The 13,578-nt window shown below is 45.2% G+C and overlaps 1 protein-coding gene across 8 annotated transcripts in view; it reads left to right on the forward strand.

Annotated features, from left to right (window-relative positions):
* The window catches only part of LOC115202250 (type II inositol 3,4-bisphosphate 4-phosphatase), a 200,972-nt gene that overhangs the window by 107,118 nt on the left and 80,276 nt on the right, over positions 1-13,578 (forward strand). The window lies entirely within an intron of this gene.

The raw sequence follows: 13,578 nt of genomic DNA on the forward strand, positions 1-13,578 counted from the left end.
TTGCTCTCTTCCCAACTTCCACAGTTGGCAAAATGAGATGCTGGCTTCATGTTCACTCAAGCATGCCATTTTAAAGGGTCATAGGCGGGTGACAACCATTTCCCTCTCTGCCTCCATCTCCGACAGCATTGGCACAGCGCTGTGCATCTAATTGGCTCCACCGTGTATCGAGAACAGCATGTACCAGTAAAACAAACTTTGGGACTGTTTTTGTTTGTAAAGTAAAAGTCTACCTGGTTTATTATGGACAGAATGGCGAGACAATTAAAATGGGATTCAAGCAGCAAACAGCCGCGGTGCCACCGCCCTCCTACAGCCCGATCTGAGCAGCAAACGCTTGTCACAACCAGTTGCCGTCAGAATCGGGTTGCTGGAATTTTTCCAAGAGCAATTACGCCTAGAAACCCATCTGTTTTACGCCGGAGGAAAGAGCTGTTTTGTCAGCGCTTTCACACTTCATATGAAAATAATAATTACGCTTCGATGTCTGCGCTCATTGCATCCGTCTCTCTCTCTCTCTCTCTTTCTCGGAGTCATTTCAGTGCTTGCGAAAGGGGACGTTCGTTCTCCTCCTGTTCGGTTTTTAATTGAGGGGAAAGCTGCATTCATTGTGGAGGCCGGACGACGTTTTCTCTCTCCTGTTTTCTTTCTTTTTAGTTATCGTCTTGAGCGGATCTCGGCCTCCTCCGGTGTTCTATAGTGCTTCTGAAGTGGCAGGTTAAGTACGTTATCTGGGAATGAATGACTAAGGAGACTATTGAGCCCCGTCACTTGATTAATGCGTGGTATTCATCCACTGTATCGTGAGGAAGGTCTGTTCCTGTTTTCTGTCCTGACATCTCCCGCTCTCATTCAATTGTCATCGATCCACACTTGGCTTTTGAATAACCTGACGTGGATGTAATCTAAAATAGAGTTGTCATCCCCACCACACACAGACACACGCGCACACACACGCACGATCCCCAACAAACACACTCTCACTAACACACACACACAATCCCCAACAAACACACTCTCACTAACACACACACACACACACACACAATCCCCAACAAACACACTCTCACTAACACACACACACAATTTAATCTATGCACTATGAAAATAATTGAACAAGGTCTGTGTTGAGAACAGTCTGCAGGAACCTGGTTGTTTGGGGAATAGGGATTTTTTTTCCCCCCTAGAAAACCAAAGTGGTAAATGAGAGTGGGTTGATAATACTAGTCAGGTGAAGGCGTGTGTGTGTGCGTGTGTTTGTACATGCGTGTGTAGGTGAGTCACTGACTGTGTGGTTGGGTTGCTATAAAGATACATTACTATCTGCAATATTAAAGCTAATCTACCCCCCCCCCCCAAATAAATATAAACACATCACTGCTCTGTCTTTGCCATCTTTAGAATTCAACAAGATGTCATTCCACATTACCGTAACAACAATATATCTGTTTCTATTCCAATCTCACCCTAACGAGAGAAACAATTCTTAGTGACAGAGATGAATTAACATGTACTCTGGCTTTAATTGTAAGCCCCACCCCTCTAAGGCAGCATCACGTGGAGACATTCCCTCATTCTGTGGTGTTTTACATAACCCATGGAGATGTCGATAGCCCTCGACCCGAAGGGCTCAGAGGAAGAACTCTTGACAAATGCTCAAGTATCGCCCTGAAACCACTTTCTCCATGTTAATGATGGATTATAGAGTGTGGACAAATGAGCTAGTCAGACCGGGGACTGCCCTAATTCTCTGGAGAGAATTTACACACATATTTCACTGTACTGTACTATAGCGTAGCATACTGGGTATTTTAAAGCATGAATTTTACATTAAAGACGACTAAAAATAGCAGGAGTTTGTTTCTGGTTTGTTCTAGTTCTCTGCAGATATCACACAAATACTTTACTGTACTGTTCCATAACATATTGGAACATTTTAATCATGACTTTTACGTTTAGTCCTATTAGGTGTTTTTCTTGTTAAAGTCTATCTACACTTTAACTGGGGATTTGTTAATCATGACTTTTACATTTCGACATGCTACTATTGCGGTAGTTTGTCTAAGTCTATTTTCATCAACGGGCATGAAAAGGTCACAATTCTGTTAGTAGGTTTTAGTAAGGGAACTGGAAGCCATCCAACTGCAGATCAGTCTGTCTGTACAGCGCCAGCCAGGCCGGTGGGTCCCAATGCGATCCTGGCGACCTGTTTGAACAAAGCCTGCTCCCACATTGATTGAGGCAGCTCCCCTGAGCACTAAACCCAATTATTGCAGAGTCACGTATAAAAGAGCTCATTCATTCCCAATGAGTGTCTTTGCAACCCTCTTCAGTCCACTGCAGAGGATTCTACAGGGAGGCTGGTTTCTCCATCAACACGACCCTTATCGTAACATCAGTCCTTAATGACCATGTATCTATAATTAGCCACCATCCAGCTTTATTTAGGTCAAGGATCCAACTCTGAGTCAGACAGATATCCTACTAGGCATAGACCTTAGCGTCTTCACTTGCTGTATAGTAGCCCTATATCTTCCTGTATACAGAAGCAAATCTTTTCCATGTCTGCATGACCACTCCCTCTTGCGATGCACGACACAGTTCTTAACATGTCCTGAAGGGACTCAACCAACAAACTCCTCTTCAGTTGACAAGGAGGAGTAATAGTGGGAGCAAAAAGGAAACTAGCTTTTCTTTAGGGTCCTGCAGTGTATTTCTATCTTATTTTTAGCGTCCCACGGCTAAAGCTTTAGGCCTCTTAAGGGGTAAGCTAAAGTGCTTCGCTGTACTTCTGTTGCTGTCAGGTTTCTTGGTCTCTCTCTGTGGGAGTGTGGGGACTTTGACGTTTCCGTTGAACTTTCCCCTCCCCTGTGCTCTCAAGACGCCATTTCAGGGGACCTCTGTGGAGATGAGACAATTGCCTGTCCTTTTACTCCTGCTCTCTCACTCACTCTCCTCTCTCTGTGTTTCTATATGTGACGCTCTCACTCTTGTGGTTGACAAGAAGGCATGTTTCCGTGGAACTTTCCCCTCCCCTGTGCTCTCAAGACGCCATTTCAGGAGACCTCTGTGGAGGCGAGACAATTGCCTGTCTCTTCACTTTCACTCCTGCTCCCTCTCTCTCTCTCTCTCTCTCTCTCTCTCTCTCTCTCTCTCTCTCTCTCTCTGTTTCTGTTTGTGACTCTCTCTGTGTTTCTGTATGTGACTCTCTCTCTCTCCTCTCTGTGTTTCTGTATGTGACTCTCTCTCTCTCTCCTCTCTCTGTGTTTCTGTATGTGACTCTCTCTCCTCTGTTTCTGTATGTGACTCTCTCTCTCCTCTATCTGTGTTACTGTATGTGACTTTCTCTCTCTCCTCTCTCTGTGTTTCTGTATGTGACTCTCTCTCCTCTCTCTGTGTTTCTCTGTGTTTCTGTATGCCATTTCTGTATGCCATTTCAGGAGACCTCTGTGGAGGCGAGACAATTGCCTGTCTCTTCACTTTCACTCCTGCTCCCTCTCTCTCTCTCTCTCTCTCTCTCTCTCTCTCGCTGTGTTTCTGTTTGTGACTCTCTCTGTGTTTCTGTATGTGACTCTCTCTCTCTCCTCTCTCTGTGTTTCTGTATGTGACTCTCTCTCTCTCCTCTCTCTGTGTTTCTGTATGTGACTCTCTCTCTCCTCTGTTTCTGTATGTGACTCTCTCTCTCCTCTCTCTGTGTTACTGTATGTGACTTTCTCTCTCTCTCCTCTCTCTGTGTTTCTGTATGTGACTCTCTCTCTCCTCTCTCTGTGTTTCTGTATGTGACTCTCTCTCTCTCTCCTCTCTCTGTGTTTCTGTATGTGACTCTCTCTCTCTCTCCTCTCTCTGTGTTTCTGTATGTGACTCTCTTTCTCTCTCCTATCTCTGTTTCTGTATGTGACTCTCTCTCCTCTCTCTGTGTTTCTGTATGTGACTCTCTTTCTCTCTCCTCTCTCTGTGTTTCTGTATGTGACTCTCTCTCTTCTCTCTGTGTTTCTGTATGTGACTCTCTTTCTCTCTCCTCTCTCTGTGTTTCTGTATGTGACTCTCTTTCTCTCTCCTCTCTCTGTGTTTCTGTATGTGACTCTCTCTCTTGTGGTTGACCAGAAGGCAGAAACAGGGCACTCTTTCTCACATTGCTCATGATTCTATTTTCTCTCTACCTGACTGTCATTTCCTTTGTCTGTCTTGAACTTCCTGCCCTGGGCTTTTCATGCTCAACGTTCTAGACACCTTTGCAGCTGACCCGGCCCAAGGCACTGCATGCCAGGGCTGATGGGAAGGCCTAGCCAAGAGTGGGAAAAACCATGCATGCGTCTTACTGTCCTCTCCATCGATTGGTTTGTTTATGCCTCACTCCAACCCCTGATTGGCCCACTCAATCAAGACTAAAACCTTGATGCCTTGTCAGAACAGTTTCTAAACAGTAGTTTGTTCCAGTCCAGTTTCCATGCTTCATGCCTCAATGACTCAGAGACTACAGTGACCTTCGATACAAATTGAATCTTCTTCTCCCCATGTAAGGACCCTCGGATATGGTTGTAGCATCTGTTACAAGCAGCTTTATTGGGTTATAGGGGACTGCTTAAAGTGATTGCGATGAATGAATCAGGTCCCTCAATATAGGTGGCGGTGGCCAAGCCAAAGTCTCCACTACACAGCCCCAGCAGCTGTTAGATGTCACTATGGCTCAGGGCTTTAATTGTTTGGCTGGAGTCATGATTCTGAACAGCAGTCATAAAATGGCCTCCATCGGTCAGTTTAGGACAGGTGTGCATTGGTTTGCTCGCGTGCTGTTGCAGCCTTTTGTGCTTCGTGAATGGGTCATGAGAGTTTAAGGAAGTGAAATGGGTTTGAGTAGAAATGAAAATGGTTTCTCTGAGGAGGAAAAAAATGAAATTATTTCCAACTTGATATTTCACAGAACAAAGGGTTGTTATGTTTTACACACTCCCTGAGCAAATCATCTCATTTATGGAGCCATTCTTTATTGACTCCAGTTTGGTAGTAATATTCATGGTGTAACGCCCTGGCCATAGAGGGGTTTTTAGTTCTCTATTTTGGTTAGGCCAGGGTGTTACATGGGTGGGCGTTCTATTTTTATTTTTCTATGTTGGTTTGTTTCTTTGGTTGGCCGTGTGTGGCTCTCAATCAGGAACAGCTGTAGTTCGTTGTTGCTGATTGGGAGTCATACATAGGCAGCCTGTTTTTCCTTTGGGGTTTGTGAGTGATTGTTTTCTGTGTAGAGTTAATCCTGACAGGACTGTTTGGCTGTCGTTTATTTTCGTGTTTCGTTTGTAGTGTTCTTTCATTTATTAAAATTCCTAATGATGAACACATCCTCCGCTGCACCTTGGTCTCTTTCTGACGACGGCCGTTACACATGGTTCGTATACGTGTCAAAAACCAAGGTTCTTTCGATCCCAATACCACAGACACAAGCTGACAATATATTTATTTTTTCGTAGTATTAAAAGGGCGTTACAGGATTAAAGCAACACAGAACAAAACACAAGGACATGCCTGGGCACGCTCACACCACATGCATGCTAGAGTCCACAGTTGTTTAGCTTGGAGCATTCGTCGCGTCGCCGCTGGCATCATGGGGTTCCTATGCGGTAGTCGTTGCCTTGGCAGTCTCGTCGTAGCAGGCCCTCGTCTGGAGACGGTGGAGAAAGCTTCATCAGTAACGTCATCATACTGGAAACCATTGGTACGCACACACACATAATTCACCTTTTCATCCCGAGCAGGATCGCTCTCAATATTCCCTCAAATTTCTTGGGGCACTGAGCAAATTTCAGGTCTGTTGTGCGCAAACTTGAACATTGTATAAATTCTGTGCAACTTCCAGTGCGCATTTACTGTGAGCACTGAGGCTGTACCCGCTTTAAGTTACAGTTTTAACAGTGTCCATGTACCAAAGTGACCTACCATCAAAAACAATGGAGAAAATGCATCCCATAACATTTTAACATGGAAACAGCTGTTCTATCATTCAGCCTACAGTGGCAGCCAATGTGTGGTGTTCAATGTAGGCCTACATTCCATGAGACTTTAGAAACATTAACCTGTTTATCCACTTGTTCTTCAGACAAGGTGACTGAAAATGTTGTTGTATTTGATGCAAAAAAACACTTTACAAAATAAAAATGCATTAGCATTCCCATACCATTATTACAGAGAATCAAACAAATGTATGCTACCCTCTGCCTATGGCTTGAATAAGCTAAGTAGCCAAGTCTTAAAATACAACACTGCCCCTTTAAGACAAAATAAAATCTCTTTTACTTGATTCGTTTTTCAAATATGTCTAGAAATGTACCCGTTTGGTGCTCTTGTAGGAAGCAATCAGTCCCCTATTGCTGACTACCTGGGCTAATAACTCATTAACTAGCAAAGGAAATGAACAAAATGTGCACACGTGGCTACATGCAGCTTCCGTTTTGATCTCAAAACAATCGCATCTACTACGGGCTGCTCATGCTCAATACACAGTCCAGTTCAAAGTAAATGGCACAAATGGCAGCTCTGATTTTTTTTTAAGTCGCACAGGTCTGTAGAGTATGGGCTGAGTAGTGCGTGACAATGCAATAGAATCCTACTAGAATCCTATGTGTTCTGTTTTGGTATGTTGCATTGAAAGTGGCTAATATTACGTTGATTCGATCACAATTGCCACAGTTAAGGGAAACATTGATAGTGTTAACAAGGAAAACTCTAGAACAGTGCTCACCAACATTTTCTGAGTCAAGATCACTTTGAGTCAAAATGCCTGCTGAGATCTACCACTCCGTTTTTTTTTACATGACTTAAAAACTTGTAAGCCTATGCAACATTAACCAATTAAAAACAGTACTGTAGCAATGACTTTTGAGCCGTAAGCTATAGACCCAATACATCATAACCACATATTGGCTTTGCTTGAATTGCACTGTCAATGGATTGTTATTCGGGCCATTTTTTTACAATTATATTTCAAAATTTGAGGTAGGCTATATAATCACACAGGTAATAGATCCGTGGCTGTATTACTTGTGAAGCACAGCTGAGTGAGCGTACATTAAAATCATTAGCTTTTTATTTTACTGGGCTGATGGCCTGTGTCTGATGCTCAGTCTCAGCGGAGGGAGAGAGCCACAGACTGAGGGTCCGTCTTTCAACATCCCACCGCTCTCCCTTTCCTCCACTGACACTGACCAAAAAGGGACACCGTCTTCCAGCTGATGGCGAAACTCGAGTCGCACCGCATTACTTCTGCCTAATGCACAAATTCATGTTGTTACTCCTAGAGAATGAACAGAGAAATTGAAAAATTCCTCGATATTAAAAAAGACTCAAGCTGCTAATAATAACAACAACGCATGCCTGTAGATACACTTTCCTAATCATTCATTACTGCTGCAGTGCTTGTTGTAGTGCTGAGTGGAAATGGGAAGAAGGCACCTTTTAAAAGTGTTGAATACAAAGTATTGAATACAAAGTGTTGAATACAAAGTGTTGACAATGATGAGTAAGAACTTAAACATGAAGTCACTCATATAAACAGCAGCTCTTTGCTGTATTCGTTGTCAGCCTCTCTCCAGTCATGGTTTTAAACGTTTTGAAATCTCACAGTATCAACTTTGCTCTAGCTTTCTTTTATGCCTGATACGTTACTGCAGACACAGTCATCTGAGCCATCCGATTGGCCAGCTGTAGGCCAATAGTGCACTTGATTTGCTCTCTGGGCCCGAATGTCTTGAAGATCGACCAGTTGATATTGATCGACCAGTTGGTGACCACTGCTCTAGAAAGTTGAGTGAAGTTCAATCTTGTGTTTCTCTCTCTGGGCTGATGTTTCTGTGCGCACAGCTTGGTCACACTCATCCGGTCCCCTCTCCCCAGACACTGTGGCTGAGCACAGCCTGTGTCACCTGTCCTCTTCCATTGCTGGCTTGAATCTACTGAACAATGCTCCTCTCCTCAGGTGTGGGGGTTATGGCTCAGGTCCCTGGCTAACACTCTTTACCACAGCTAGAGAAACACTGAAAAGGAGGTTAACCAATTCAAAGTAAAGGAAGTCGCTCATATAAGGAAATAAGAAATAAACCGAAACACCACACGATAGGATACATATTTAAACCACTTCTAGGTTAATACATTCAAAATAAAGCACACATGATGGAATAAAGTAAAAGGAATAAATTGAGCAATGTGCATTTCATCACCCAGACTAGTATGAGTTATTAGTACAGATTTGTGTCACTTTGAGACATGTTTGCAAACTGAAGAAGGGTTACAAAATGAATCATCCTTAAATGCAATAAACAGCTTCCTTAATAACTAATTGTTTTGTGAACGATTCCAAATACGCGACACTTTAAAGACATACTGTCACAGCGGTCGATGAAAGGGGACCAAGGCGCAGCGTGTAGAGTGCCCATTCTTACTTTATTAAATGATAACACTTCAACAAAAACAACCAAACGACAGCCAACAGTTCCGTAAGGTACTCAGACTATACGAAAAACAACCACCCACAAAACCCAAAGGAAAACAGGCTGCCTAAGTATGGCTTCCAATCAGAGACAACGAAAGACACCTGCCTCTGATTGGAAACCATACTCGGCCAAACCTGGAAAACGAAGCATAGAAAATGAAAACTAGAACAAATTCCCCTTGAACCAAAAAACCCCAAAATGCACAAAACAACCCCCCTGCCACGCCCTGACCATTCTACTATGGCAAATGACCCCTTTCACTGGACGTGACACATACCTCAACAATTGTTTACCTCCTATTCAACATTCAACAAACCATACCAGTGTTTACTTTACAAACGGCATCGAAGTGTCCCTTTAAGCACCACATTTTTTTTGTCTCTTTAACGAAGCTGCTCTGATTTAAGCACTGTCACAAAAAGGGAACTCTGGGCCAATTAGTAGATGAGGACAGTTGAGCGGGGAGATCAGAGGCGGGCAGAGCAATCTGTAGATACTGTTCAATGCCAACTCCAGAACCGAGGAGAAGTCGTGGGAGGATGGAGGAGAGGAGCTTATTTACTGTCCATCTTTTTTCCGTCAGCGCTCCGCAGCAGGCTGCTTCAAAGTTAATTTGAGGTCAATCACAGCTCTAACAGAGAGACTGTAGCTGCTCGGTACAACCATCCAATCACAGCTCTAACAGAGAGACTGTAGCTGCTCGGTACAACCATCCAATCACAGCTCTAACAGAGAGACTGTAGCTGCTCGGTACAACCATCTTGTCAGGAAGGCAACTTCTGTTTGCGCACGCGCTCGCTTGATTTGAACCAACCTCTCCTTAACCTGCCTTTAAGCTATAATGGTTATTATCACTCTCTTCTCTCACACACACACACACACACACACACACACACACACACACACACACACACACACACACACACAAACTGATGTCAGAAAACTGTGAAAGCGTGGTATTTTAAAGATGCCAAGTATATGACATATCACCCCCCCATCCGTGTGCAAGCTACAGTCTGTACAGCTATGACATCTCCCATCGCTCCCACACATAAATCAATTACCTTAAAGACGTTCTCCAGCTATTTGTTTTACTTTTACCGTTGAAAAGCCATATCCCAAATATACATACAGTGAAGTACACACACTAAAAGGCAAAAAAAAATTTTTTAAGCAAAATAGTGTTTTTTTTTTTTTACACAACTGCAAACTTCAAGGAGTTGGTCTGATGGGGAGATGTGATGTCATCGGCCTCTCCCCTTTCTTGAGGAGCCATACAGAACAAAAGAGGATACCTGGACCACCTATTGAGACGTGCCTTTTGTGAAGTAAATCACGTGATAAATGATCTGCAAATGAGACTGGTGCAGGAGTTTACAGCCTTACATGGAGTAGGAGTAGGACTTTAAAGTCTACACTGTTTGTTTCAGTGGAATGTCTCATTATGGTAAGGCGCTCAAGCAATCTGGAAAGTGTACCGAGGTGGGCCACTGTAGCCCCGTTGCAGTAACGGTGGTGGTCTGCTAGCTGTGCAACAGGTGTTAAAAACAACGACATGCTCATCTCATTTTCTCCATTATAATCCGAGGGAACGAGAGGCTCGATCTGGACTGACCATGTTTACTCAAAAGTCAGGGTGACTTTCCGGAATGTTCTCTGTGTGGTGGAGAGGGGGATGAGGGATGAGTGGGAAAGGAGGGAGAGGGGGTGGGGGGTACCAAGAAAGATAAACACTGAAGCAGATGTCTGGCATGGGTCCTGAGATCCATCAACAGACTTATGTCTCTCGGTGTAGCAAGGGACCACCGTGTGCAAATGAGTCTCTGAGCGAGGACGCCGCTGCTGCAGTTCCCCGAGTCCCTCTTCAGATCAGTCTCTTCTCCCTCTCCGTCCTTCAACTCACTATCCCTCCCTTCCTCTCCATGGGGTAGCATCCCCTTCTTTCTCTCTCCAGGCCCAGAGTACCTCTCCAGATCCCTCTCTTCTCCCTCTCCATCCCTCACCATCCCTCTCCTCTCCTTCTCTCCCCGGGGTGTCATCCCCCTCTCCTCCCCCCTCGCTCTGTCTCTGTCCCTCTCGGACCCCAGGCTTTGGCTGTGATTATGATAGCCCTTAATTGTCCACTGGGAGTGGGACCAGGCCCATTAGCGCTAGATCAATCTGACTGGGGGATTAGATCACATGCTGCTAGCTTAATACCCAGGGAGAATTGTTCATTTAAGTGTGTGCGTGTGTGCGTGCGTGCGTGTGTGTCTGTGTGTGTGTGACGAACTTCTGCTGGAAATGGATTTCCCATCAGATCATGATTAGAAAAGTAATTGGGACTCCCTAATATGAGAACGGTGGTGTCTGTTTTGTATCTGTTACCGAAGGAGGGAGAGGGTGTTTAACACAGTGATTTGACCACCATGTACTGGGGTTACACGACGCAACTTGGACGCAGCCATGTTGCTTTTGGATTGCTTCATGTAACAACACCAGATGAAGCAATTCATCTGCAACTTGGTGGCATCCAGATCAGTTGCAAACTTTTCAACTTTTGTGAAACTCGTTGCAAGCAACACAATCAAAACGAATGCTTTTGTCGCGTGATCCATTCGAAGGTACAGAACTCTGACCCAGTTGTCATGTCAACACAGCTGTCGCTCGCGCTGCCTGTTGCTGCCGGAACCGCCATCAAGGTTGATAGAAGCGACATAATTAGTTAAACGGGAGCTGTATAAATAGATTTTGGCATCATGGCTAGTAAAGGTTAATGTATGTGGTTTGGCTGTCAATACATTTCATTTTTAAGGTAAACCCAGACCAGTTTCAACTAGCTAGCCTAAGCTTAGTTAGTTGCTAGCCTAAGCTTAGTTAGTTGCTAGCTTGGTTAGTTAGTTGACAGCTAGCTAGCCAGCTAGAACAGTGCTGGCAATTTCATTTTGCCTAGCTACATTGTACAGACAGCATTGTTTTCTAAATCATTAACGAAAAGGTTCGATTAACAAATGATTTGGGAAAATCACAATGAGGTGATTTACCCAGTAAATGACTGGGAGTTTACATATGGAGTGTGCAACTCTTTTTATTTTTATAGCTTATTGAATCCCAATGTAACGCAACAGATGCCATTGGTTTAGAAATTTCAAACCACATTGTTGCATGCCATTTCAATGGGGTTTCAGTTGCTTCGTGTATCAGCAAAGTTGATTGAGATGTCGCTTGCAACGGCAATAAACATTTCTTGAGAAACTCCAGCCTACAGTTTCTCTTGACCTCTCAGTCTCTGTTCCTCACCACCTCTTCTTTACTCCATCTCCACCTCTGTTCTCTGTCCCATTGGCTGCTCCATCTACACCTCTATTCTCTGTCCCATTGGCTGCTCCATCTACACCTCTATTCTCTGTCCCATTGGCTGCTCCATCTACACCTCTATTCTCTGTCCCATTGGCTGCTCCATCTCCACCTCTGTTCTCTGTCCCATTGGCTGCTCCATCTACACCTCTGTTCTCTGTCCCATTGGCTGCTCCATCTACATCTCTATTCTCTGTCCCATTGGCTGCTCCATCTCCACCTCTGTTCTCTGTCCCATTGGCTGCTCCATCTACACCTCTGTTCTCTGTCCCATTGGCTGCTCCATCTACACCTCTGTTCTCTGTCCCATTGGCTGCTCCATCTACACCTCTGTTCTCTGTCCCATTGGCTGCTCCATCTACATCTCTGTTCTCTGTCCTATTGGCTGCTCCATCTACACCTCTGTTCTCTGTCCCATTGGCTGCTCCATCTACACCTCTGTTCTCTGTCCCATTGGCTGCTCCATCTCCACCTCTGTTCTCTGTCCCATTGGCTGCTCCATCTACACCTCTGTTCTCTGTCCCATTGGCTGCTCCATCTACACCTCTGTTCTCTGTCCTATTGGCTGCTCCATCTCCACCTCTGTTCTCTGTCCCATTGGCTGCTCCATCTACACCTCTGTTCTCTGTCCCATTGGCTGCTCCATCTCCACCTCTGTTCTCTGTCCCATTGGCTGCTCCATCTACACCTCTGTTCTCTGTCCCATTGGCTGCTCCATCTACACCTCTATTCTCTGTCCCATTGGCTGCTCCATCTACACCTCTGTTCTCTGTCCCATTGGCTGCTCCATCTACACCTCTGTTCTCTGTCCCATTGGCTGCTCCATCTACACCTCTGTTCTCTGTCCCATTGGCTGCTCCATCTCCACCTCTATTCTCTGTCCCATTGGCTGCTCCATCTCCACCTCTGTTCTCTGTCCCATTGGCTGCTCCATCTACACCTCTGTTCTCTGTCCCATTGGCTGCTCCATCTACACCTCTGTTCTCTGTCTCATTGGCTGCTCCATCTCCACCTCTATTCTCTGTCCCATTGGCTGCTCCATCTCCACCTCTGTTCTCTGTCCCATTGGCTGCTCCATCTCCACCTCTATTCTCTGTCCCATTGGCTGCTCCATCTACACCTCTATTCTCTGTCCCATTGGCTGCTCCATCTACACCTCTGTTCTCTGTCCCATTGGCTGCTCCATCTACACCTCTATTCTCTGTCTCATTGGCTGCTCCATCTCCACCTCTGTTCTCTGTCCCATTGGCTGCTCCATCTACACCTCTATTCTCTGTCCCATTGGCTGCTCCATCTCCACCTCTGTTCTCTGTCCCATTGGCTGCTCCATCTACACCTCTGTTCTCTGTCCCATTGGCTGCTCCATCTACACCTCTGTTCTCTGTCCCATTGGCTGCTCCATCTACACCTCTGTTCTCTGTCCCATTGGCTGCTCCATCTACACCTCTGTTCTCTGTCCCATTGGCTGCTCCATCTCCACCTCTGTTCTCTGTCCCATTGGCTGCTCCATCTACACCTCTATTCTCTGTCCCATTGGCTGCTCCATCTCCACCTCTGTTCTCTGTCCCATTGGCTGCTCCATCTCCACCTCTGTTCTCTGTCCCATTGGCTGCTCCATCTACACCTCTGTTCTCTGTCCCATTGGCTGCTCCATCTCCACCTCTGTTCTCTGTCCCATTGGCTGCTCCATCTACACCTCTGTTCTCTGTCCCATTGGCTGCTCCATCTCCACCTCTATTCTCTGTCCCATTGGCTGCTCCAT

Source organism: Salmo trutta, chromosome 11 (assembly GCF_901001165.1).
Source record: "Salmo trutta chromosome 11, fSalTru1.1, whole genome shotgun sequence".
Lineage (NCBI taxonomy): Eukaryota > Metazoa > Chordata > Actinopteri > Salmoniformes > Salmonidae > Salmo > Salmo trutta.